The 25,583-nt window shown below is 43.5% G+C and overlaps 1 protein-coding gene across 1 annotated transcript in view; it reads right to left on the bottom strand.

Annotated features, from left to right (window-relative positions):
• LOC131901657 (POTE ankyrin domain family member A-like) overlaps nucleotides 1–23,277 on the bottom strand; it is a 186,255-nt gene extending 162,978 nt beyond the window's left edge. Inside the window, exon 1 of the mRNA XM_059252768.1 lies at nucleotides 22,974–23,277. The gene's annotated coding sequence lies outside the window, so the exon portion shown is untranslated. The remainder of the gene's footprint in view (nucleotides 1–22,973) is intronic.
• Between the last annotated feature and the right edge of the window lie 2,306 nt (nucleotides 23,278–25,583).

Below are 25,583 nucleotides of genomic sequence, written 5' to 3'. Positions count from 1 at the left end.
ACTAAGCCCAACTAACTCATGCCTGCAAAAACACTGGATTCCAAACAGAATTCAAGTGCAACTCGATCCAAACCAAAGGCACTGACGGTCCAGGTCATGTTGCGAATTCGTGCTCGCGCTTGCACTCGCACCTATAGAAACAGTGGATTCAAAACAGAATTCACGTGCAACTCGATCCCCAACGCACTGACAGTCCAGGTCACGTTGCTGACTCATGCTCGCGCTCGCTGGCGCTCGTGCTCGCACTCGCACCTACAGAAACATAGTGGATTCCAAGCAGGATTCACGTGCAACTCGATCCCAAAAGCACTGACGGTCCAGGTCACGTTGCGGACTCGTGCTCGCGCCTACAGAAACATAGTGAATTCCAAGCAGGATACACAAACAACTCGATCCCAAACGCACTCACGGTCCAGGTCACGTTGTGGACTCGTACTCGCTGGTGCTTGCGCTCGCACTTGCACCTACAGAAACATACTGGATTCCAAGCAGGATACACGAACAACTCGATCCCAAACGCACTCACGGTCCAGGTCACGTTGCGGACTCGTGCTCGCACCAACAGAAACATAGTGGATTCCAAGGAGTATCCACGAACAACTCAATCCCAAACGCACTGACGGTCCAGGTCACGTTGCGGACTCGTGCTCGCGCTCGTGCTCACACTCACAACTACAGAAACAGTGGATTAAAAACAGGATTCACGTGCAACTCGATCACACACACACACACACACACACACACACACACACACACACACACACGGTCCAGGTCACTTTGCGGACTCGTGCTCGCACTCGCACCTACAGAAACAGTGGTTTCCAAACAGGATTCATGTGCAACTCGATCCCACACACAAACACGGTCCAGGTCACGCTGCGAACGCGTGCTCGTGCTCGTGCTCGCTGACGCTCGCACTCGCACTCGCAACTACAGAAACATAGTAGATTCCAAGCAGTATACACGAGCAACTCGATCCCAAACGCACTGACGGTTCCTGCAGAAACAATGGATTTCAAATAGGATTCACTTGCAACTCGATCCCAAACGCACTCACAGTCCAGGTCACGTTGCAAACTCGAGCTCACGCTCTCTAGCGCTCGCGCTGGCACTCACACCTACAGAAACATAGTGGATTCCAAACAGGATTCACGTGCAACTCGATCCAAAACCCACTGACAGTCCAGGTCACGTTGCGGACTAACCCTAAACCTAACCTTAACCCTACACCCTACACCCTACACCCTAACCCTAACCCTAACCCTAACCCTAACCCTAACCCTGACCTGACCCTAACCCTAACCCTAACCCTAACCAACTTGATCCCAAACGCACTGACAGTCCAGGTCACATGACGGACTCGTGCTCGCGCTGGCTGGCGCTTGCGCTCGCACTCGCACCTACAGAAACAGTGGATTCCAAACAGGATTCACGAGCACCTTGATTCCAAACATACTCAAGGTCCAGGTCATGTTGCGGACTCGTGCTCGCACCTACAGAAACATAGTGGATTCCAAGCAGGATTCACGTGCAACTTGATCCCAAACACACTCACGGTACAGGTCATATTGCGGACTCGTGCTCGCGCTGGCTAGCAATCACGCTCGCACTCGCACCGGGAGAAACATAGTGGATTCCAAGAAGGATTCACGTGCAACTTGGTCCCAAACACACTGACGGTCCAGGTCATGTTGCGGACTCGTGCTCGCTACCATTTACTCACTTTGTTTTTCATTGTCTCCTACTTTTTCTTTTCTTTCTTTCTTTTTTTTGTTTTTTGTTTGTTTTTTTTTTTGTTTTTTTTGAGACAGGGTTTCTCTGTGTAGCTTTGTGCCTTTCCTGGAACTCGCTTTGTAGACCAGGCTGGCCTCGAACTCACAGAGATCTGCCTGGCTGGGATTAAAGGCATGCACTTCCACCCCCCGGGCTCATGGTCTCTTTCTAATAGACTAAAAAGTTCCTTTAGAGGTTTGGACCCTACATGTTCTCATCACTTCTGATGCCACAAAGTGGTGGCCATAAAAACATGCTTTTGAGCTGGCATATCGGCACATGCCTTTAATCCCAGAACACAAGCAGATCTCTGGAGTTTGAGGCTAGCCTGGTCTATACACTGAGTCCCAGACTGCTGTGGGATGTTCTGTATGTCAAGTGTGTTGCTGATTGGTCAGTTAATAAATCACTGATTGGCCATTGGCTAGGCAGGAAGTATAGGCGGGACAAGGAGAAGAATTCTGGAAAGTGGAAAGCGGAGAGAGGGACACTGCCAGCCGCCACCATGACAAGCCGCATGTGAAGATGCTGGTAAGCCACAAGCCATGTGGCAAGGTATAGATTTATGGAAATGGATTAATTTAAGCTGTAAGAACAGTTAGCAAGAAGCCTGTCACGGCCATACAGTTTGTAACCAATATAAGTCTCTGTGCTTACTTGGTTGGGTCTGAGCAGCTGTGGGACTGACTGGCGGGTGACAAAGATTTGTCCTGACTGTGGGCAAGGCAGGAAAACTCTAGCTACAAATGGCGTCCAACGTGTTGGCAAGAGTTTCCACCTAAAACATGAGTAAAAAGATTCTAAAATGGAGCTAAAAACAGCTCCTAGTTGTCTCTTTCAAGCTACCAGCAGCCTGCGTGTTTGAGCTACTATGGCGGGTTCCTGGTGTGCATGCTCAACCTGCAGTATCCTGGGAATGAGGCCTCTGCAAGTGGCACATTAAGCTGTGTGGTAGATTTAGCCTTTGCTAGTACAAAACAAAAAAAGAGGTTTCTGGGCTACAAGCTGCTTGGATAAAAGCATATACCCACGATAGATAGTTCCCAGAGCCGGTGGTAAAGTACCACGGCCATGTTGGGAAGCTGAGGTGGGCGGAGCCAGCAGCCACAGCTGCTGCAGTTTAAGGCAATAGATTCACAATAAGACAGATTCAGATGTAATAGTTTACAATGTGTGTAAAAATGTACGTAGGCTTGAAAGAGAAAGAAAAAGGAATATATACAGTTATATAAAGAAATAAATAGTTTTTAAAAATAAAGTCTTTAAAGAGACAGCAAAGGTAGTATAAAAATAAGGCACGTAAAAATGGATATTACACAGAGAATCTGGATTGTGTTGTCTTTGGGATTTTTTGTTTTTTTTTTTGTTGTTTTTTTTTTTTTTCGAGACAGGGTTTCTCTGTGTAGCTTTGCGCCTTTCCTGGAACTCACTTGGTAGCCCAGGCCGGCCTCGAACTCACAGAGATCCTCCTGGCTCTGCCTCCTGAGTGCTGGGATTAAAGGCGTGCGCCACCACCGCCCGGCAAAATATGCACACCCATTTGGGATTTTTAACTGCAGAAAAACATTTGATTGTAAAAGCTGTTGAGTTATGCCAAAATGTATATTTTAAAGGTACCTTGACTTCAAAATTTGGATATAAGGATATGTTGCTTTGGAAAGGAGACTCTGCTTTTGTTTCCACAGAAAGCCAGAGGCTATGGATTTGTTCCAGATTAAGATACATCAGGTTTGACTAGCCAAGACCACCTGAAAGGTCTCCGATGACACCATGGCCCAATGATCCAACATCCAGAACCGTTTCAAGGCAACTGGCTCAGACGATACAGCCTCATGGACTACACCATAATCCTAAAATATTCTTTGTGTCCCCATAAGATACAGCGTCCCCCTCCAGCAGGAAGTAGTAAGAGAAGCTACGCCCAAATTCCCAAATATACCAAGCTGACTTTGGAGATGTGTAAAGGTTAAAACCTTCCTTTTTAAGAAAAGAAAAGGGGAAGTGCTGTGGGATGATCTGTATGTCAAGTGTGTTTCTGATTGGTCAGTAAATAAATCACTGATTGGCCATTGGCTAGGCAGGAAGTATAGGCAGGACAAGGAGAAGAATTCTGGGAAGTGGAAGGCAGAGAGAGGGACACTGCCAGCCGCCACCATGACAAGCCGCATGTGAAGATGCCAGTAAGCCACAAGCCATGTGGCAAGGTATAGATTTATGGAAATGGATTAATTTAAGCTGTAAGAACAGTTAGCAAGAAGCCTGCCACGGCCATACAGTTTGTAACCAATATAAGTCTCTGTGCTTACTTGGTTGGGTCTGAGCAGCTGTGGAACTGGCGGGTGACAAAGATTTGTCCTGACTGTGGGCAAGGCAGGAAAACTCTAGCTACACCAGACTAGCCAGAGATATACAGCAGCGAGACCCTGGCTCCTAATGGGGGCAGCACAGCTGATGGACAATCTGGCTAGCCAGTCTTCTGTATCCCTTCCTCCCATATTCACATGGGGGCTGCACCTGTGAACTGTTCTCGTCATACCAACATAGGCCTATTTCTATGAGACATGGGACTTGTTTAACAGAAACCTCTGGCTGGAGAACCTGCACTGACTGGCTGAGGTTGTCTTAGCCCTACATTGCAGCCCAGTCCTTTTTCTTGCCTTCTCTTCTTTACAGGTGTGAGGCCAGCAATCTATTCTTGGGTGTTACCAGCTTCTTCTTGCTCTCTTCCTGGACTCCTCACAGTAATTCATCTAGTAATCTTTCAGGATATCTAAACTTTTATAAACACTGAGTAGACAAAATAGTGTTTGATAACCAAATGATTGCTTCTTATCTACCCATGGCCAAGTTTCCCAGCTAGACACCCAACTGTGTTGATACTAACATGGACTCTAGAAGGTATGAAGACATCTGTCCTGAGTCTGAAGAAACTGAAGGTACTGCTTAGGTCAAAGATAAAAGCTGGATCAAGTTGAAATTACAGGTCTCTAGAATTCTCTGGGATGTCTTGAAGGAATAAAGGTAGATTAATCCTCACTAAAGAATGGAGATAATATCCAGGCAGGGGTGGTGCATGCCTTTAATCTCAGCACTCAGGAGGCAGAGGCAGGTGGATCTCTGAGAGTTCGAGGCCAACCTGGTCTACAGAGCTAGTTCCAGGACAGCCAAGGCTACATAAAGAAACCCTGTCTCAAAAAACAAAACAAAAAGAATGGAGATAGTAATAACTCTCTTCCAAGTCTCTGTCTGTCTGCTGAAGCCTCCAGATGGGCACTGTGACATTTGAGTCAAGGACCTGTGTCCAGAATTTAATGGGATCTGATTTCCTCTTCTGGCACCCAGGCATACATGCAAACAGAGCACTCATACCTAAAAAAAAGACATAAATAAATAAAATAAAAAGTAGTTAACAGCACAGGTTCTAGGGCCAAATAATTGGGAAGTGATTTTCAGCTCCTTTGTTTTCAGTTGTGTGAACTAGAGAAAATTATTTCCCATCTCTGTGCCTCTGTTTCCTTATTTATAAAACAGGAGTGACAGTAATAAAACGTATCTAATTTAAGGATTGTAAGAATTACAATCTGGCCGGGCGGTGGTGGCGCACGCCTTTAATCCCAGCACTCGGGAGGCAGAGGCAGGCAGATTTCTGTGAGTTCGAGGCCAGCCTGGGCTACCAAGTGAGTCCCAGGAAAGGCGCAAAGCTACACAGAGAAACCCTGTCTCGAAAAACCCAAAAAAAAAAAAAAAGAATTACAATCTGGAAGATGCTTAGAACACGGCCTGTTATACAGTAAACTCTAGGAATTCGTTGTTTTCACTGTTAGTAGTAATGCATTTAAAGAGACACTTGCCTAGAATGAGGAAGGCTCTGGGTTTGATCCCAAGGACTGCTAAAACATAAAAACAGACACCTTGGTCTCTGAATACCCAATAACTCAAAAGTATAATGCACTTCAGATCAAGAATGTTAGTAGTCTTTATTTGTTAAACAAACTAATCATACGCAACAACAACTGTCTTAAGTTTGAACAAAAGAGAGACAAGAGTTTAGGCTACTACAGATTTCAAAAGTAGCATGGTATTCAAAGGGCAGTCGTGAGCTAGGCTGTTGGTGAGCACTTGTAGTCCTAGATTCTTGGAATATGCTGAGGTGGGTAGGATTACTTGAGCCCAGGAGTTTGGAGACCAGCCTGGGCAACATAGTAAGACCCTTTCTCAAAACCAAAGACAAAATAACTACAAAAACAACGAAGAAACCAGAATAAAATCACATGAACAATAGCAACAACAAAAACCCACAAAAGTTATATGAAGACCATAGAGAAGACAACAGAAATGTACTAGCCATACATATAACAGATATTTAATATGTGATTATTGTGTATTAATATTATCTATACTCCATTTTGAGGAGATTCTTAGTCTTCATAATAATCTTGCAAAGAGTTTTTTTTTTTAAATTTTACTGATAAAGATCAAAATTGAGGCACAGAAGTAAACCAACTTAACTGACATGTTAAGACTGAACCTACCAATATGATTCTATGATACTGTGTATGAAGTAGGCTTTCTAAGGGCTGGGGCTACAGCTCAGAGGTAGAGTACTTGCCTAGCATGTAACAGTATCTTGGGTTTGATACTCAGAACCATAAAAAAATCTGTTAATGCATACATGTGCATAAAATATCTTTTGTTTCTGAGACGGGATCCTCCTGTGCCACCATGTGTAGCTTACACACAGGTATTTGAAAATGCAGGGTGCTGTCACCATCAGCATTATTTGGAACGCTGACTGAAAGGAAGACCCCTGAGTTTTCGTTCTAGCCTTGCTAGTCAGCAGCATGATCTTGAACAAACCTGCCCCCCTCGTGACCTCTGCATGCGCTGTCATTTGAAGAGTCAGAACTAAGCACTCTCTTAGGACCTTTCAGGATCTCCTACTCCAGAAATCTCACATCCTATCCTCCTTATTCCCTTTTGTTTTGGCTCGTTGTTCTGGATAATGGGTTTAACCAATTAGCCATGAAGAATAATGTTCATTGTCCTCATCCAGAAAAGGGGTGCGGAGGCGGTAAATAAGAAAACAGTAAAGAAACGGTACGTACATTAAATAAAATTAAGGTTTTCTCTGTTTTTTAAAGTTTTACTTTCATACCATTGTTTCAATATTTAGAATTTCAGTTATTTTGGTCTCACTCCTATGAATAACGTTAGAATTTCTTTTTTAAAAATGTGTATATGGGTGTTGCCTGCATATTTGTATGTGTACCACATGCATGCCTGGTGCCTATGGAGATCAGAAGAGGACATCAGATGCCCTGGAACTGGAGTTACAGACGGTTGTGTGCTACCATGTGGGTTCTGGGAATTAAACCCCGGTCCTCTGGAAGAGCAGCCAGTGCTCTTAACTGCTGAGCCCACCTCTCTAGTCCTGAAGTTAGAAATTTTAATGCTCCTTTCCTATTCCAACAGTGCATTTCTCAAAACAACATTCGGAAATGAGTTAGAAGTGTTAAAACGAAGTAGGGTACACAACAGTTTTCAAAGTTACAGCCAAACACTGAAGCTAAATAATTTAAGTGAACTGTATCAAGATATCTATTTCTACTCATGGCCACATGGGGCTTGATATTGAAGCTAAATTCAGAAACATAATTTGAAAAATGAAATTTTCACATTTTATATTAACCTAATTAAAAAAAAGATATAATTTGGCACAGAGTTAGCCATTGTTCAATTAATAGTATGTAATCTTGCTAAAAATAGGCAGAGCCATCAAGAAGAGTCCAAGCCAAGTGTGGACTATAATCCCAGCACTTGAAAAGCTGAGGCAGTCAATCTGATGAGTTCAAGACCAGCCTCAGGTACGTGCTTCTCAAACCCAAACCAAGAAATGGTTTACAAAGGAAGTTTGGCTGAGAGTATAAAAAAGCAGGTACTCCATGGTACAGGCTGAACGAGTAAACAGAACAGAAACTGAGGCATCACTTAAAGCTGTGGGCTGCAGAGTCCAAGAGGAAGAGGAAACATGTGCGGGGAAGCAGAAGCAGATTTTCTTCAGAAATTCAGGTGCTCAGACCACTGGAAACCCAGACATCTTCCAGTGGGCAGTGAGGCTGTGGGCAATGACTTAACGTCTGGGAAGACTCTGACCTGTGAGAAGAACTAAATTAAAAACAGGACAGATCCATCCTAGGTGAGACTAAAGACTGCAAAAAGGTTAAAGTGCAAAGAAAATAAGACAAAAATTTCAGGGTTGATCCTAACTGAGAACAGAGGAATAGGGCCAGAACTCAGCCAAGGGGACGAAGGCTCCCCAAGAGCATGGATATCATGCTGGAGCGGTGTGTGTGTGTGTGTGTGTGTGTGTGTGTGTGTGTGTGTGTGTGTACTGAACTTGATGGTGATGTTCAGCGGCCTGGGCATGAGTGCAGAAGCAGAGGTGGGGACCAGGTCATCTTGACACTTAGCAGCGTCTTTAAAGCACTGCTTCTGAATGCTTCCATTCTACTGATGAGTTTAGGCACAGCCTCTGTTTTTTCATCTGTGTGCTTTTAGAAATGGCCATTTAAAAATGGGGCTGCCTCTTTCCCTTCCTTCCTTCCTTCCTTCCTTCCCTCTCTCCTTCCCTCCCTCTCTTCCCTCCTTCCTTGCTCCTTTCCTCTCTCTCCCTCTCTCCCCCTCTCTCTGTTTCTCTGTCTCTCTCTCTTTCTTTGTTGGATTTTATTTAATATTTTCTTTTTGTATTTATTTTTATTTTTACATCCTGACTGAAGTTTTACTTCCTTCCTTTCCTCCCAGTACCCCATCCCCATCCCCATCCTCATCCCCATCCCCATCTCCTCCTCCTCCTCCTCCTCCTCCTCCTCCTCCTCCTCCTCCTCCTCTTCCTCTTCCATTTCTCTTATGAAAAGGGGCAGGCCTCCTATGGATATCAGTCAGCTATGGTATATCAAGTTGGGGTTGCCACTTTTTCCTTTTTGGTTTTTTGAGACAGGGTTTCTCTGTGTAACAGTCTGGCTGTTCTGGAACTCACTCTGTAGACCAGGCTGGACTTGAACTCACAGAGATCCACTGAGATTAAAGTGTGTTGCACCACTATCTGGCTGGGGCTGCCACTTTTTAATGGTGTCAACTATGGGGAAGTATCATCTAGTAAGACTGTGATTTTACATACACATAAGAACATGTTAAACACATGTACATACAAAGAGAGGCTCTAAATAAAGTGAAGTTCTAAAATCTGGTCACATTTAGTTTTGTAAAATCAACTGTATCTTCTTACTTCTGCTTTTCATTTTGTTGTTGACTGATAAAAATTGTTCTTACCTTAGTACTGACCTAAAGGTCTGTGTTTTGAGATATCTACCACAGCTAGTATTTTCACACTGTGTCTTAGCCTTTGCAGGAAAGCATGGGAGAAGAGCACTAGGTCCTGCTCAACTTGTAGCCGTTGACTGTCTCCCTTGAAATACTCAAATCGATTCCTATTCCTATTCTCCCTTCTCAGGTAGGATCTAGTTAAAAAGCAATGCTCAAAATAGCGTTTAAAATTACTTCCAGTTTACTGTTGAAAAACATGAGATCTACACATTGAATCAGTAACAAAATTGGAATCTAACATTGAGACTTTAACTCCCAATTTAGATCCTGGATAAATGATCATATCTATAGGCTTTGTCGCATTCAGAATCCTAAGAATAACTATGTATAACTGGATGTTTAATCAGACTCAAGATTTTCAAGGACCCAAGATGACAACTTAATACAAACACCACTTACCACTAAATACAAAAATCTAGTTCTATGTCTGGTCCAAAATTAAAGTTAGACAGAACTTTGGAATCTACTCTGGCAATTCAACAATCATTATTGCCTTCCTTCATTATGGAGAATCAGAAGTCCTCCATGAATAACAACAAAAAGGAGGTGTGGGAGCAGGGAATCTCAAGTTATAGTTGGGAGCTATCCAAAGCTGCTGGGGCTGAGAATTTGGGACCAGACTGCTCCTACCTCTCAGTCTGTGGGTTTTGGCAGGTAACACTAGACTTAATCTATGCTGGCTGGCTAGGGGGTGAGGGGAAGTGTCTCGTATAAATAGACAGAGCAGGAAGAAGGATCAAGGCTTAGAATGGAGAAAGGGGTCATGTTTTTCCCAGTCACCTTTTCCTCCTCCAGAGTCTGGACTTCCCTGAAGGTCAGGGCTGGAGCCTGTTCCAGGACAATGCAGTAAGTTCTATGAAGATTTATGGAGTTTATTTTCAACTCAAGACCTGTTCTTTGAGTAACTAGACCCAGTTGTAAACAAAAATATAAGCAAAAGACTTACAAAGGAGATGTGATACTTCAGAACTACTTAGAACAACACTTAAAAAAAAAGACAGGGATTTCAAATCTGGCTGGAAACTGGTCTGGATGTTTATTTTCCTCATTATCTGAGTGGAAAAAAAGGGTGGGTGATTGAGACAGCAGCCTCCGCCTCTGGGCTGGGGCCTGGGTCAGTCTCCACCCTGCTCTTTGCTTTGCTCAACAGCTGGTTGCAGTCTGGGGAGATACTGCTTCTCACCTCCCACACTGGCTCTCAGCTTCCAAGAAGGGTCCCAAGAGAAGCTGGGAGTCTGAGCTCAGAGAAACACCACCAAAAGGTGGTGGTGGTGGTGGTGGTGGGGAACAGGGCAGAAAAGGCCTCCCAGGGATAAGGGAGACAGCACGTTAGTCTGCTAATTTAGCTGTCAGATGCCACTGTTCATGTATAATAGCACTGCACTAGCAAAGTAATCAGCTCCCAGTGACTTATAAACGTCCTGCTGCTCCTCTTTCTGGATGCCTGTTTTGTGACTTAAACGCAGCTATGCCAGACCTGTCTGTGAAGAGTTTAGAAATGAGAAGGAGTTAGCAAACATGGCCTGAGGATGCATAAAAGCCCTGGAGCTCAGCCCCAGCACCTCTGCTTTCAGGCCAGGCCACTCAGTGTTCTGAAAGCTCCTTATCCCCACTCATGCAACAGGAATAATGCCAGCTGCCTCTGTCTATCTGGCTTTGTCTCAAATGAGACTACAGAAGGGTTTGCTGACAGGAATGCTCTCTGAAAATGGTAGATATTTAAGTAACACTGTTTATCTTGTTCTATAGATATAAAAAACATCTTTACTTTATTATCATCGTCCTCACTATATGGGAAGCAATGCTTGGCAGCTACTGTTCCTACACGTTTTCCTGATGTTTCCTATATCTGGCGTAACCTTCCCAACAACCCTGTGATGCATCATTTCCATTTTCCAGATGATAAAACCTTAAGAGGTAAAGTTATGTATTTAATGTCAAATAGCAAATAAACATAAGCCCTGGGTTCCAGCACAGCTGACCTGCCAGATTCCATAGTGGCTCTACGGGCAGCAACTGAGACGTACACAAAGTAGGAAGGGGACACAGGAAGGCAGTCGTCAGCTCTCAGGATTCAAAGGGGAGAGGGGTGAGAGCTTTCTTTCCTAACATTGGCTGACTCCTCAGCACATGAATAATTCATCAAAGCTTTCTACTGAAAGCTGGTTCTTTTTGTATGTGGTACATCTGGTCGCAGACAGCTGCCCACAAATGGCCACCAATGTGAGGATCCAGACTAGTCTAGTGGTAAACAAAGCTCAGAGTAGTTATCTGATTCCTCATGTTAGTTTTGAAGATAATTTTGATTCCTAGGGAGGGAGGGTTTTAATTTTGCATATATACACAAAACAAAAGTGGACCCTACATACACAGTATGAAATCTTTTGGGCACTGTTCTTTTCTTTCTAGAGTATTAGCCCAGGTTTTCTTTTAAAAGGAGCTCTTTGTCAGGCTGATACCTTCTCCAGCTTATGTGAATATTCAGACTCAGTTTCCCTCCTGGTCTGCCTTGATCCCTCAGGTTTTATACTAGATGTTTTTGGCTGGAGAATGTGAGGAATTGCAGGGTAGCAGTAGAAAGAAGAATCTGGGGGTGGCAAGAAAGTTGGAGAGAAAAAAAGACAGACTCCATCTGTTACAGAAGCTCTTCCAGCCAAAAGTAAAAAACAGAAGTGTTCAGTGGATCCCATCACACCCCTCATGGGGAAGTGGGGAGGTGCAGATAAAGGAAAAGCAGTGTCTGCTTGAAGGAGGCTCCCATGTGGAGGACTCTCTACAGGGTCAGGCAGTAAGCAGGTGACCCAGACATGGAGAACAGTGTGCACAGTCCTGGGGAACATGCAGATGGAGTGCTGCCAGAGACCTGGGGTTTGCCTCAGGAACCCAAAGAGAAGCAGAAGCACTGGCAAGAACAGGAGACTAAGACTTGGCATCAAGCAACACTTGCTCACAAAGCTCCAGAGTGGAGATCTGAACCAGCGAGTCTTACTACAGCCTACAGACATACCAATGGAATCTGGGGACTGGACTGCTGTGGATATGGCTCTGTATGCTGTGAATCTGTTGCTCTGATTGGTTGATAAATAAAATGTTGATTGGCCAGTAGCCAGGCAGGAGGTATAGTATAAGCAGGATAAAGAGAGAGGAGAATTCTGGGAGGTGGAAGACTGAGTCAGGAGATGCTGCCAGCCACCACCGCCATGAGAAGCAAGATATAAGATATTGGTAAGCCATAAGCTACGTGGCAAGGTATAGATTTATAGAAATAGGTTAATTTAAGATATAAGAACTAGATAACAAGAAGCCTGCCACGGCCATACAGTTTATAAGTAATATAAATCTCTGTGTGTTTATTTGGATCTGAGCAGCTGCGGCCACGGCGGAACTGGAGATAACTCCAGCTACACTGGACTGAAGTCCTAGAGGTCATATATTCTAGCCCACAGACGGACAATTTGAGGTGGTAAGGAGCGACACCTGAGCCAGCTATGGGACCCCACATGGAGGGGTCAGCAGTGCCTGCAGTCTCTTCCACAATGCCAACTGGGGAAAAACTGTTCAGTTCTGCCAGATATTCCTACTCCAGGAGTTCAGGGACAAAGAGACAGAATATCATTTATAATGTGGTGTCAACCCTAGCTGAAACTTGAATCCTGGATGTGTCATTTTCCAGCTGTGTGACCATGGGTTGAAATTATTGCTACCTACAAGGATTACTATTCATTTTTAGTAGGGATTTATTTAAAGTCTCTATATTCAGAGCATATTTGGCAGCTATTATTTCTTTTTATGGCTGCTGAAGGTCAGGTTGAGGCAGTTCAGGGTGCTCTATACCTAAGGTGGGTGTTGATGCCAGGACACAGGTCCCAGCAGGATTGCTGAGCCATAGGAAAGAAGTCTCAAGGACTGACGTGCTAGTTGGGTGGCTCACTGTACTGAGCCCAGGTCAGGAGTGGGTGAACAGAAAGAATGTTTAAGTGTTGTTGATCTGAAAGTACTACACAGGGAGGACAGATTACTCACTGTCCTTATTTGAAAACAGAGCTAGGTGTGGTGATGCACAACTGTAATCCTACTGCTTGGGAGGCTGAGGCAGAAAGGACTGTAAGTTCAAGGCCAGACTGGTCTACAAAGCATGATCACAAGAGAAAAAGACAGGAAAAGAGGTAAGGAAGGAAACAGGAAGGTAGGGATAGAGGGAGGAAAAATGAAAGAAAGTGAGGGAGAAAGACAGAGAGGAAGGCAGGGAGGGAAAGATGAAAGAAGGAAAACAATAGAAATAGAGTGATTAAATGATACAGGCTCAAGCAAAAATGGATGATAACTTCCTGCTTCCCCTCAGCCCCCTGGTCTCATCTATGGGCACTTCCTGGTCAGATGATAACTTCCTGCTTCTCCTCAGCCCCAGCTCTCATCTATGGGCACTTCCTGGTCAGATGATAACTCCCTGCTTACCCTCAGCCCGCAGCTCTCATCTATGGGCACTTCCTGGTCAGATGATAACTTCCTGCTTCCCCTCAGCCCCAGCTCTCATCTATGGGCACTTCCTGGGTTTTAAAGCTATAATCCACTTAACTACTGAATGGTTGGTGAAATGGCTTAGCAGTGAGAGTGCTTGCCATGCAAGCCCAATGACATGAGTCCTAGAATCCACAGAGAGGTGGAAGGAGAGAATCAACTTCACAAAGTTGGCACGTGTCCTCCCCCATAATAATAATTAAGAAAAAGCTACTTAATATAACTCACTATGTAAAATATAACTCACTATGTAACTTGATCTTGCAGCATACTAGAGTCTCCTATGAGAAGGAAGAGAAGCCTATTGTTCTTCTTAGAAAGATCACAAAAAGAACCTCAATTCTATCAGAGACAACTATGATTCTGCTCTGGTAATAAAACCACTAGACATCTAATAAAATAATCTACCTTCAAAAAGAAGCTAAATGAAGGTGTGGCAGCACATGTCTGCCATCCCAGCACTTGGAAGGCTGAGGCCAGCTGTGGTGACAGAGTAAGTACCTGTATTAAAATAATAGTAATGATGATGATTAGAAGCTAAAGTTGAGCATGGTGGCACCTGCCTAATCCTAACACTTGAGAGTTGAGGCAGTAAGGTCTGAGAGTTGGAGGTTGGCCAGCCTGGGCTGTATAGTGGATTCAAGGCTAACTTAGGCCACTCTTGAGATCCTGTTTCAAACAAAACAAAACAAAACAAAACTTAAGGCTTAAGGGAATATATCTTTTATTTTACTTTTCATTTTTATTCTCTTTTTGAGATAGTCGTGCTTTGTATAGCCTATGAGTACTTGAATTCACTATACAGCCCAGGCTGGCCTTTAACTCAGTCTTCCTGCCTCTGCCTCCCAGGGGCTAGGATTACAGTCTTGGACCATTATGCCTGCTGTTAAGGGAATTAGTTATTATTATTAATAAACAAACACTTAACTCTGACAAAATAGTCACTTACCTGTCACCCTCTAAACATTGCCCATTTTCATTCCTTACTTACTGATAAAATTGGGATAATTAATAGTTCCATCTATTTATCATTCCTTTATGTTTGGAACCTTTAATTATCCAACTCCTTCTAGTTATTTGTAAAATATCTAACATGTTATTATGAATTAAGGTCACCCCAAAGGTATAAAAGCAATCTCATTCATGATCACTACTAATCCTACAAAACAGCTTCAAGACTCTAAAAACAAAAATTTAAAGAACACTGAAGAAGAAATTAATGAGGACACACAAAAATACAAATACATGATCACATATTCAAAGCTTGGATAAACTAATAGTTAAAATAGTCAGACTACCTAAAACAATTTATAGATCCAATGAAATTCCCATCCAACTATCAATGGCATTCTTTACAGAACTAGAAAAAGAATCTTAAATAGTCAAAGCCATCTTGGAAAAAAAAAAGAAAAAATGGAGACATTACAATACCAGTCATACTACAGAGCCATAGTAACCAAAACAACATGATACTGGCATAAAAACAGATGCACAGACCAATGGAATAGACTAGAGAGCCCAGAAACAAACTCCTATCTTCATCCACTTAATTGGCAGCAAAGGCACCAACAACATATACCAGGTTGAAAGGACAGCTTCCTCAGTAACTGATACTGGGGACTGGCTGTTCACAGACAGAAGACTGTGACTTGACTTTTACTTCAAATGTAGTAACTAAAATGCTTCTGTACAGTAGTGGGAACAGTGACCAAAATGAATAACCTGAGAGTGAGAGAAAACAGGACTAGTGAGATGGCTCATTCAGTAAAGTGTTTGTTTTGCAAGTATGAGTATGAGGACCTGAGTTTGGGTTGACTGCACCCATTTAAAAAGCTGGGTGCAGTGATACATGTCTATCATCTCAGGACTGTATGGTTGTTTTGTCTGCGCAACATGTAATGCCTATTGTAGCTTGAGTTTTCCTGCCTGGCCCACAGTCAGGACAAATCTCTATCACCTGCCAATCCCACAGCCGTCAGACCCAACCAAGTAAACACAGAGACTTATATTGGTTACAAACTGTACGGCCGTGGCAGGCTTCTTGCTAACTGTTCTTACAGCTTAAATTAATCCATTTTCATTAATCTATACCTTGTCACATGGCTCGTGGCTTACCAGCATCTTCACATGCTGTTTCTCATCCTGGCGACTGGCAGTGTCTCTCTGACTCAGCCTTCCACTTCCCAGCTTTATTCTCCTCCTTGTCCCGCCTACACTTCCTGCCTAGCCAATGGCCAATCAGTGTTTTATTTATTGACTAATCAGCAACACATTTGCCATACAGAACATGCCACAGCAGCCTATGGAGACCAGAAGAGGGTCTTGAGTTGGACAGTTGGTTAGTGGTCATGTGCGTGCTTGAAATGAAACCCAAGTTCTCTGGAAGAGCAACCAGTGCTCTTAACTACTGAGCCGTCTCTCCAGTCCTGAAAATCATATTATTTTATGTTTACCTAAAATTACATATATGATATAATATATGTGTTCATGTGTGTATACATTAAATAAAGTTATGCCACTTAGGGTGATACTGCATTCCCTCAAGAACCGTAGCCTATTTAATAAAGACCTCAGTACTGAGCATAAGAAACCTTGCTTTGAGTTGTTGTTCAGGAGAGTCCAAGAAACTCATCAAACAACATAGGCTACTGCCATTGCCCTTGGTTACCTCCCAGAATTTAAAGAGAAGCCCTTATTTCTGAAGACTCCACATACTTAGAATCGAGCCAGAGAAGGCTGGCGGCCTCCTGCCCAAGGACTAGCTTTTATAGTGCCAGAAGGTGCTATGCAAGCTGCCAAGGGGGAAACAATCGACCCCCATAAGCTCAGAGGGTGGCACTGTTGGGAGGTGTGGTTGGAGTAGGTGTGGCCTTGTTGGAGGAAGTGTGGGGCAGGCTATGAGGTTTCTTATGCACAAGATAATGACCATTGTCTGAGACCATTTCCTGTTGCCTTCTGATCAAGATGTAGCCGGCACCATGTCTGCCTGTACGCTGCCATGCTCCCTGCCATGATGATAATGGACTGAACCTCTAAAACTTAATCCTGAGTGAGACAACCCAGACTGAGAAAGACAAACATGGTTGTACTCACTCATAAGTGGATATCAGCTGTAAAATAAAGGATAACCATGCTACAATCCACAGCCCCCCAGAGAGGCTAGGTAACAAGGAAGGTTCATGGAGGGAACATCTAGATCTCCCTGAGAAGGGGAAAAAGAAGAGATTTCCTGAGTGGACTCAGGGCAGATGGGGAACACGAGCAATCAGGTTGTAGGGGGGAAGGAGGGGGAGGGCATTGAAAGAGACTACTAGAAAGGGGGGATATTTTGGGGTCAGGTAAAAAATCTGGCTCAAGGGACTTTCCCAGGAATCTATAAGGATGACCCCAGCTATGGCTCCTAGCAATAGTGGATGTGTAGCCTAAACTGGCCATCTCCTGTGACCAGATTGGTGCCTAACCTAATTGTAATCAGAGAGGCTTCATCCACCAACTGTAGCTTGAGTTTTCCTGCCTGGCCCACAGTCAGGACAAATCTCTATCACCTGCCAGTCCCACAGCCGCTCAGACACAACCAAGTAAACACAGAGACTTATATTGGTTACAAACTGTATGGCTGTGGCAGGCTTCTTGCTAACTGTTCTTATAGCTTAAATTAATCCATTTCCATTAATCTGTATCTTGCCACATGGCTCGTGGCTTACCGGCATCTTCACATGCTGTTTGTCATGGTGGCGGCTGGCAGTGTCTCTCTGACTCAGCCTTCCACTTCCCAGCTTTATTCTCCTCCTTGTCTCGCCTATACTTCCTGCCTAGCCAATGGCAACTAGCAAGTGCTGTGTGATGTATGGCAAATGTGTTACTGATTAATCAATAAAACACTGATTGGCCGTTGGCTAGGCAGGAAGTGTAGGCGGGGCAAGGAGGAGAATAAAGCTGGGAAGTGGAAGGCTGAGTCAGAGAGACACTGCCAGCCACCACCATGACAAACAGCATGTGAAGATGCCGGTAAGCCACGAGCCATGTGGCAAGGCATAGATTAATGGAAATGGATTAATTTAAGCTGTAAGAACAGTTAGCAAGAAGCCTGGTATGGCCATACAGTTTGTAACCAATATAAGTCTCTGTGTTTGCTTGGTTGGGTCTGAGTGGCTGTGGGACTGGCGGGTGACAGAGATTTGTCCTGACTGTGGGCCAGGCAGGAAAACTCAAGCTACAACCAACTGATGAATGATGCAGACCCACAGCCAAACATTAGGCAGAGTTCGGGAAATCCTGCAGAAGATGGAGAGGAAGGAGTGGAGGAGCCAGAGGGGCCAAGTACACCACAAGAAAACCCACAGAATCAACTAGCCTGGGCTCATAGGGGCTCACAGAGACTGAACAGACAACCAAGAGAGTCTGCATGTGACTGACCCAGGCACTCTGCACATATATGACAGTTGTGTAGGTTGGTCCTCTTGTGGGACACCTAACAGTAGGAGCAGGGGCTGTCTCCCACTCTTTTACAGGCTTTTGGGACCCTACTCCTCATACTGGGTCACCTTGCCCAGCCTTAATACATGGGGAGGTGCTTAGTCTTACTGCAACTTGCTATGCCATGTTTTATTGATATCATGAGAGACCTGCCCTCTCCTAAACAGAAATGGAGGAGGAGTGCACTGGGGGTTTGGAACAGAACTGGGAGGAGAGGAGGGAGGGGAAACTGCAGCCAGGATGTAAAATAAATAAATACATAAATTTATTTAAAGAAGAAGAAGAAAAAAAAAAACATGATCATGGTGTCTCTTCACAGACACCGAAACCCTGGCTAAGACCACAGTCCTACCCAGATATGACAGGTAAGGTATCCCCAAAGGTTCAATAGTGGCACTTATATCTTGAGGGCAATCAACAGCTGTCTAACTGGACATAAAGCCCATTCATTAAGAGGGAATTCATGCTTGGTACTGTGAACCTAGCCAACTACAAATGGCTGGTGAGGCCACAGAACCCAGAGAACTTAATACTGCCACTTTTCCAAACTAGTGTGTGTGAGTGTGTATGCGTGTGTGTTTTGTTTGTTTGTTTGTTTGAGACAGGGTTTCTCTGTGTAGCCCTGGCTGTCCTGGAACATACTTTCTAGATCAGGCTGGCCTTGAACTCACAGAGATCCGCCTGCCTCTGCCTCACAAGTGCTGGGATTAAAGGTGTGTACAATCACCGCCCAGCCAAAGTAGCATAATTTTAACTGCATTCTAAGTACTTGTCCTTTTACCCACAGATAAGTGTAGTGCTCATTTAAATAACGTTTTTTTTGTAGTAAACAGAGAACACTGTAGAAAGCTACAACTTTTCAAAGTAAAGAGAACAACTGACTGGGGGTGCCCAGCCCCAGTAGATATATCATTTTCCCCCTCTCTCCCTCCAACTCTTCCTGTGTCACTCTCTACCCCTTCTCTCAAATTTATAACCCCCTTTTCTTTAATTATTGTTATGGGTGTGTGTATAAATATAAATACAACTTGCCGAGTCCATTTAGTGTTACTCATATGCATATATTTTAGGGCTGACCACTTTATAATAGATAACCAACTAGGGAGCTCATCCCCGGGGAAGACTGGTTCTTCTTTTTGCTGTGGTCATTATTTACTTGTAGTTTTCATTTAGGATTGGGGCCTTGTGAGGTTTCCCCCATTCCTGCTGGCATGTCAACCATGTGCTATCAATATGCAGGCCTTGTTTAGGTGACCATATTGTTGAGATTTCATGGCTGCAGCTTTCCTGTCATATAGAGAAGACACTATCTTGAAGCAGATGTTCTGGTTTCTGGCTCTTGCAATCTTTCTACCCCACCTCTTCTGTGATGTTCCCTGGGCCTTGGATATAGAGATTGTTTCTTGAGGCAAAACTTGTTTTGAGAGTGCATGTGTCTGTGTGTGTGAATTTCCCTCCCTTCACTCTGCCATTTCATAGGTTCATATGCTAGGCTAGCAAGCTGTTAGCTTCCAACTGACTCTCCTATTTCTGGGTCCCATTTTCTATAGGTGTGCTACGATTACAGATGCTCACTGTCATATCCAGCTTGGGTTCTGGGGATTGAACTCAGGCCATCAGGATGGACTCACTGAGCTTTGTCCCTGGCCTCTTTTCGATTTTTGAGACAGGTCTAACGCTTGTTACCCAAGCTGGCCTCAAACTCATGCAATCCTCCTGCCTTAATTTCTTAAGTGCTCAGATTAAGTCATGAGCCACCACGCCCAAATGTGTGTGTGTGTGTGTGTGTGTGTGTGTGTGTGTGTGTGTGAGAGAGAGAGAGAGAGAGAGAGAGAGAGATGCATGTGTCCACAGAAATGGGTGTGCATATTATACATGTGGAGAGCAGAGGTTGCTGTTAGGTGTCTTCTTTAGTCATCCTCTACCTTCTTTTTTTGAGACAGGGCCTCTCACTGATTTGGATAGGCTGGTTGGCTGGCAGCTTCAGGGATCTCCCTTCCCTCTAGCAGCACTGCTGCCACAGCAGCTTCTTACGTGGGTGCACTGAACTCAGGTCCTCACCCTTGGGAAGCAAATACTTTACCGACTGAACCATCTCCTCCTCTTCCCAGACCCTTGGCTGTTTGTTCTGGGAGCTGTTTTCCAGTTTTCTGAGCAAGGACCTCTCTAACAGCACTGTACTGTAACTATCTACTCACACATTCTGACTTCGGGCTTTTATTTCATTCTCCCAAGTTATAAATTAACACCAACAACAGTGAGACCTTCAGCATTATTTCTATGTTTCTCTGAGAGGACCTGGTATGATATTTTACATTTAATTATTTGGTATGAACACTCACTGTTTTTGATAACCATGCATGTTTTAGCGTACACTGCTAACAGGCGTTTGCTATTTAGAATATTTAGACATTTAAATTGTTAACATTTCAAATTACATGGTAATGGTTTGGAACTATAAAATAAACTAGTAAAATGTTCATTACTAGCCAGCTCAGTGATGTAAACATAACCTCATATCTTCTTGAATCGGTTATAGTACATGAAGGAATAAAATTGTCTTTCTGTAATTTATGAGTTATAAACTTGAATTTTCACCTGTGTATCATTTACTTAAAGAATTAAGCTATCATTTTCATGACATAATTTAACATGAAGAATAAGAACCTTTGAATTATTTCTAGATCTGTGTAAATTACACTTACTTTGTAGAAAAAAATGATAAGGGCTGGGGCTACAGCTGAATAGTAGTTCTGACCTAGACACAAAGGCCTTGTGTGTAGTTTCCAACACCACAAAATGATAACCAACTAATAATTACTGTTATTATGAACGCCACAGTGAGTTTGAGGTCAGAGGACATTCCTGTGAGCTAGTTCTTTCTTCCTGTGAGTCTCTCAGACAGAGCTCAGGCTGTCAGGCGTGTGCAGCAGATCCTTACCTGAGGCTCTTTCTTGTGGGCCCAACACACTGCTTCTGAGAAGAAATGCATTCTGTCCTACTTTCCTAGATTGTAAGTCATTTAAGGTGATCTGGGGTTAATTTCCTTTTCTATTTTGCTACTGAGGCAACCACACCTTTTAATGCTAAAAATACTACATGCATGCAGATACTTGCGGCATTTTATTAAGAGACTGTGCTTAGGGATGTTGTTATAGTGGTCATAAAACTTTTGTAATTAAAAAGTCACAGTTATGACTTACAAATATGAGATACTAGCAAGTTCTGAAATTAGTGGGAAGATTAGTGGCCTACTCTGGTGATCAGATGGCTGAATACCCTAACTGTCATCATAGAGCCCTCATCCAGTGACTGATGGAGGCAAATGCAGAGATACACAGCTGGGTGCCAGGCTGAGCTCCAGGAGTCCAACCGATGAGAGAGAGGAGGGATTCTATGAGCAAGGGACATCGAGATCATGACGGGAAAATATACAGAGACGACCAGCCAAACTAGTGGAAACGCATGAACTGTGGACCAATAGCTGAGGAGCCCCCATGGTACTGGACTAGGCCCTCTAGATAGGCGAGACAGTTGTTTAGCTTGAACCTAATGTTTAGGGGGCCCCCAGGCAGTGGGATCGGGACCATCCATGGTGTATGAACTGGCGTTTTGGAGCCTAGTGTCTATGGTGGGACACTTTTTGCAGCCTTGGTGCAGGGAGGAGGGGCTTGGACCTGCCTCAACTGAATGTACCAGGCTCTGCTGACTCCCTATGGGAGATTTTGCCTTGGAGGAGGTGGGAATGAGGGATGGGTTGAGGGGAATGCTGAGGGGTAGGAGGAGGGAGGAGAGGGGAATCTGTGGTTGGTATGTAAAATGAATAGAAAATCTCTTAATAATTAAAAAAAAACTACAAAAAAGAGACTGTGCTTAGGGATGTTGTTATAGTGGTCATAAAACTTTCGTAATTAAAAAGTCACAGTTATGACTTACAAATACGAGATACTAGCAAGTTCTGAAACTAGTGGGAAGATTTTTTTTTTCCGGTTTTTCGAGACAAGGTTTCTCCGTGTAGCTTTGCGCCTTTCCTGGAACTCACTTGGTAGTCGAGGCTGGCCTCGAACTCACAGAGATCCGCCTGGCTCTGCCTCCCGAGTGCTAGGATTAAAGGCATGCGCCGCCACCACTGCCCGGCGGGAAGATTTTTTTAAGAAGAAAAGATATTTACATATTAATGAATAAGGCAGAGGGTGATAGAAGAAGATACCCAATGTTCCTTTGGCTGCTAAATGTGCATGGATATGTATTCAAACTCCTCCCACACATAAAACATAGATACACAAGTTGAGGTACTTTTTAACAAAGGGCTATCAAAACTCAAACATAAATTCAGCATTTCATCCTTTTATCTGTCCTCAAGTGGATATAAAGGAACATGAGACTATGTATCAATAACCACAAAGGATGCCTAAGAAACAAGCAAGCAAACTGTAAGATGATCTGAAATAGATGGAACAGAACAGACAGAAATGGACCAGAGGTGTGATCCAAGGGAGATCTTTCCTATGGCATGGCTGACAGGTGGCAAGGTGTGTTAAACAGGGAGTGGGAGAAATGGTTGTGAGGCGACAAATGCTGGAAGCATCAAGGCACCTGAAACATCATTAGTATCATCGTGACCCTCACCTTTCTTGATTCTCCATTTGAGCAGTATTAGAACCAGGAGGTCCCTCTATATCAGGCCAACTCTGTTATACTCTCCCCATTTGCCAATCACTTGTGCCAAAAAAGCAATCTTAACTAGGGCCAGCTTTCCTAGCTAGAGGAACCCGAGGTCTCAGTAGAGTCCTCTTGGGAAAGAGCTGTACTTGCTCTCATACCTGTGCTCTCCTCAGCCTGATTGAAGACGCAGATCTGGCAGATGCTCTGGACCCACTTATTCATGTCGGCCTCTGTCTCAGCCACCAGGTAAAAAGTGCGCTCACTGGTCTTAATATCGAACACAAAACTGTCCTGCAGCTCTTTCTTGTTGAAGGTCAGGCCTGCATCCACCTGCTCACACAAGTTCAGGTTGATGATCCGCAGGGGTTTCTTGGAGTGCTCGTTCTTGTAATATTCCAGAACATCTGGGTCGCCACTCACCCGGCCGCTCCGCAGTATAAACCAGTGTTTCTTCCAGGCCTAAATCATCAGAGACACAGAAAGAAGGAGAAAATGCCATTAGTTATCTTAAAGCTTTTAGCAGGTCCTCACATACCATTGATTGAGGATGGGTATGACAGGGTAGGGCCTGGAGAGAAAGGCTCCGAGATTATCATGTGAGGGACTCATCAGATTGCTCAGTGGATAAAGGTACCTGCCACCACACCTAATGATCTGAGTTCAATCCCTAAAACCCACAAGGTATGAACGTTATCATTTGACCTCCACATATGCATCATAGTATTTGTGCTCCAGCAAATAAACATGTAATTAAATAATTAAGATTATCATATAAAAGAAGCCAGTTGACAAAGGAAGACTGGGAACCTCTGGCCATTGGCTACATGTAATAAAACAAGAGCATTTCCTAACAAGAAAAACAAAAAACAAAAACAAAAAAACAAATGCCTAAAACTCAAGCTCTCTAAATGAGGAAGAAGGAGAGCGTTATATGTTACCTATAAAGAATCCAGACTGTCAAGGCCAGAGGGCCTGGGACCTGTGCCAGCTCTCTAGCTCACTTCATTCTCAGTGTGCCTTTCTTTTCTTAATAAACTGTCTCTATTTCTATCACTATCCTTGTGTCGCTAGTCCAGTTCTTTATTCTGGGACACAAGAGCCTGGAAATCTCAGTTGGTGCCCCCTGGACTCATGCCTATTAACCTAGGGACTGCTGGACCCTTTAGGTACTCATGGCCTACATTTCCCTTTCAGATTCCTCAGCTCAATAATGGAAGATGGTTTTAGAACATGTTAGAACAGGAGTAGTGCAGCTACTCCTTTAGACTAGATACATACTTACAAAACATCAGACTAGGGAGTACTTGCAAAGCCATAAAAATCTTAGCTTACAGATTAAGGCACTGTGAGTTAAGCAACAATGTTATACCAAGTGTAGCAGAGAAATAAATTTCCTAATTTCCTACAGTATGCCTCTTTAGTTGAAAAATCACTGCTGAGAAATCTTTGTGGGAATTCTCTGAGTATCTACCTTTAGGGCCTTCCCCTCGTCTTCAGTCCTATTTACTGACATAGTTTTCCTAAGACTCATGGTAGTTACTTGCTCATGTCAAGCATTCCATCTATATTACTGAATGAAAAAAATGTCTTATATTATCCCATATTATGGAATTTAAAACTTGACTACATATGTTCTTATGCTGTCTTCTACACTGTATCTCTTCAAAATGACTGAATAAACTCTGAGCAGAATTGATACACAGTGATAAAAAATAAACCCCTAAACAACCAAAAACTAAATACAGTTACAGAGCTTTGGGTTGAGTCTGAGCTCTACTACAGACTCATTGCATGATTTTTCAACTAAGTTACTTATTTCTTTGGATCTTTCCTTATTTACAGAATGAGAATCATAACCATCACTATTACCATCTACCCTATTTATGAGAGGGCTTTTTAATGCAAATGAACCAGAGTACTATAAATGTCAATAATTTATTATTATTATTATTATTATTATTATTATTATTATTATTATTATCATCACAATTCCTTCAACCTTCAGGGAGCTATATTAATTCTACCAATACTTCACACTCCCCTTTTATCCTTGTCCTCAATCTCTTCAGAAATCAACGCTCTTGATCCCTCCTTATAATTTCTTTGCTTCTTTTTCCATTTCTCTTGTTTACTTGGCAAAACCACAACCTCCAGCTAAGTCTAGTGTTCTGCCTACTCTACCTGTCCTCAAGTGATAATAGCTATGCAAGGTAGAGGGAAAGTAGAATAGCTAGCTGCAGATTGCCTTTCCTGGGCCTTCACACAGGCCACTCACAATGCCCAACCATCTTATTGACCTAATCCAGGACTTTCTTGTGCTCTTTGTCAACTATCTCTGATCTCTCTTTAAATCTCCAAAACTTCATGAGGAAATACAATCAAAAGAGATCCGGTGCCACATTTACCAATGCACTTGCCTCCACAGCGGCATTCTCTGGTACTGGAGAGTACAGGCAGATCTCTTAATAATTTATAGCAGCCTTCTTCCCTAGGCACACACCCTTTCACCCACCTGGAACATCGCTTCAAAAACCGTGCCCTCTCCAGAGTAGTGGCTTCATCCTTCCCTGCGAGAATCATTTCCACCATCTCAAGAAAAAGGTAGAAGGTGTCATGATTCCATCTTCATCTTTGACTAGGGCTCAGCTTTTCAATTCCTCTTCACTTAAGCTTCAGTTTCTATAGCACTGTGCTTATTGGTTTTGTCTCCTCCCATATGAAAGGTACTTTCATCGGGCTGCTCCTCACTACTTCTGGGATACTGTATC

Source organism: Peromyscus eremicus, unplaced genomic scaffold (genome assembly GCF_949786415.1).
Source record: "Peromyscus eremicus unplaced genomic scaffold, PerEre_H2_v1 PerEre#2#unplaced_182, whole genome shotgun sequence".
Lineage (NCBI taxonomy): Eukaryota > Metazoa > Chordata > Mammalia > Rodentia > Cricetidae > Peromyscus > Peromyscus eremicus.
The sequence above is the reverse complement of the archived record's forward strand: the minus strand, read 5'-3'. Positions and strand labels throughout refer to the sequence as shown.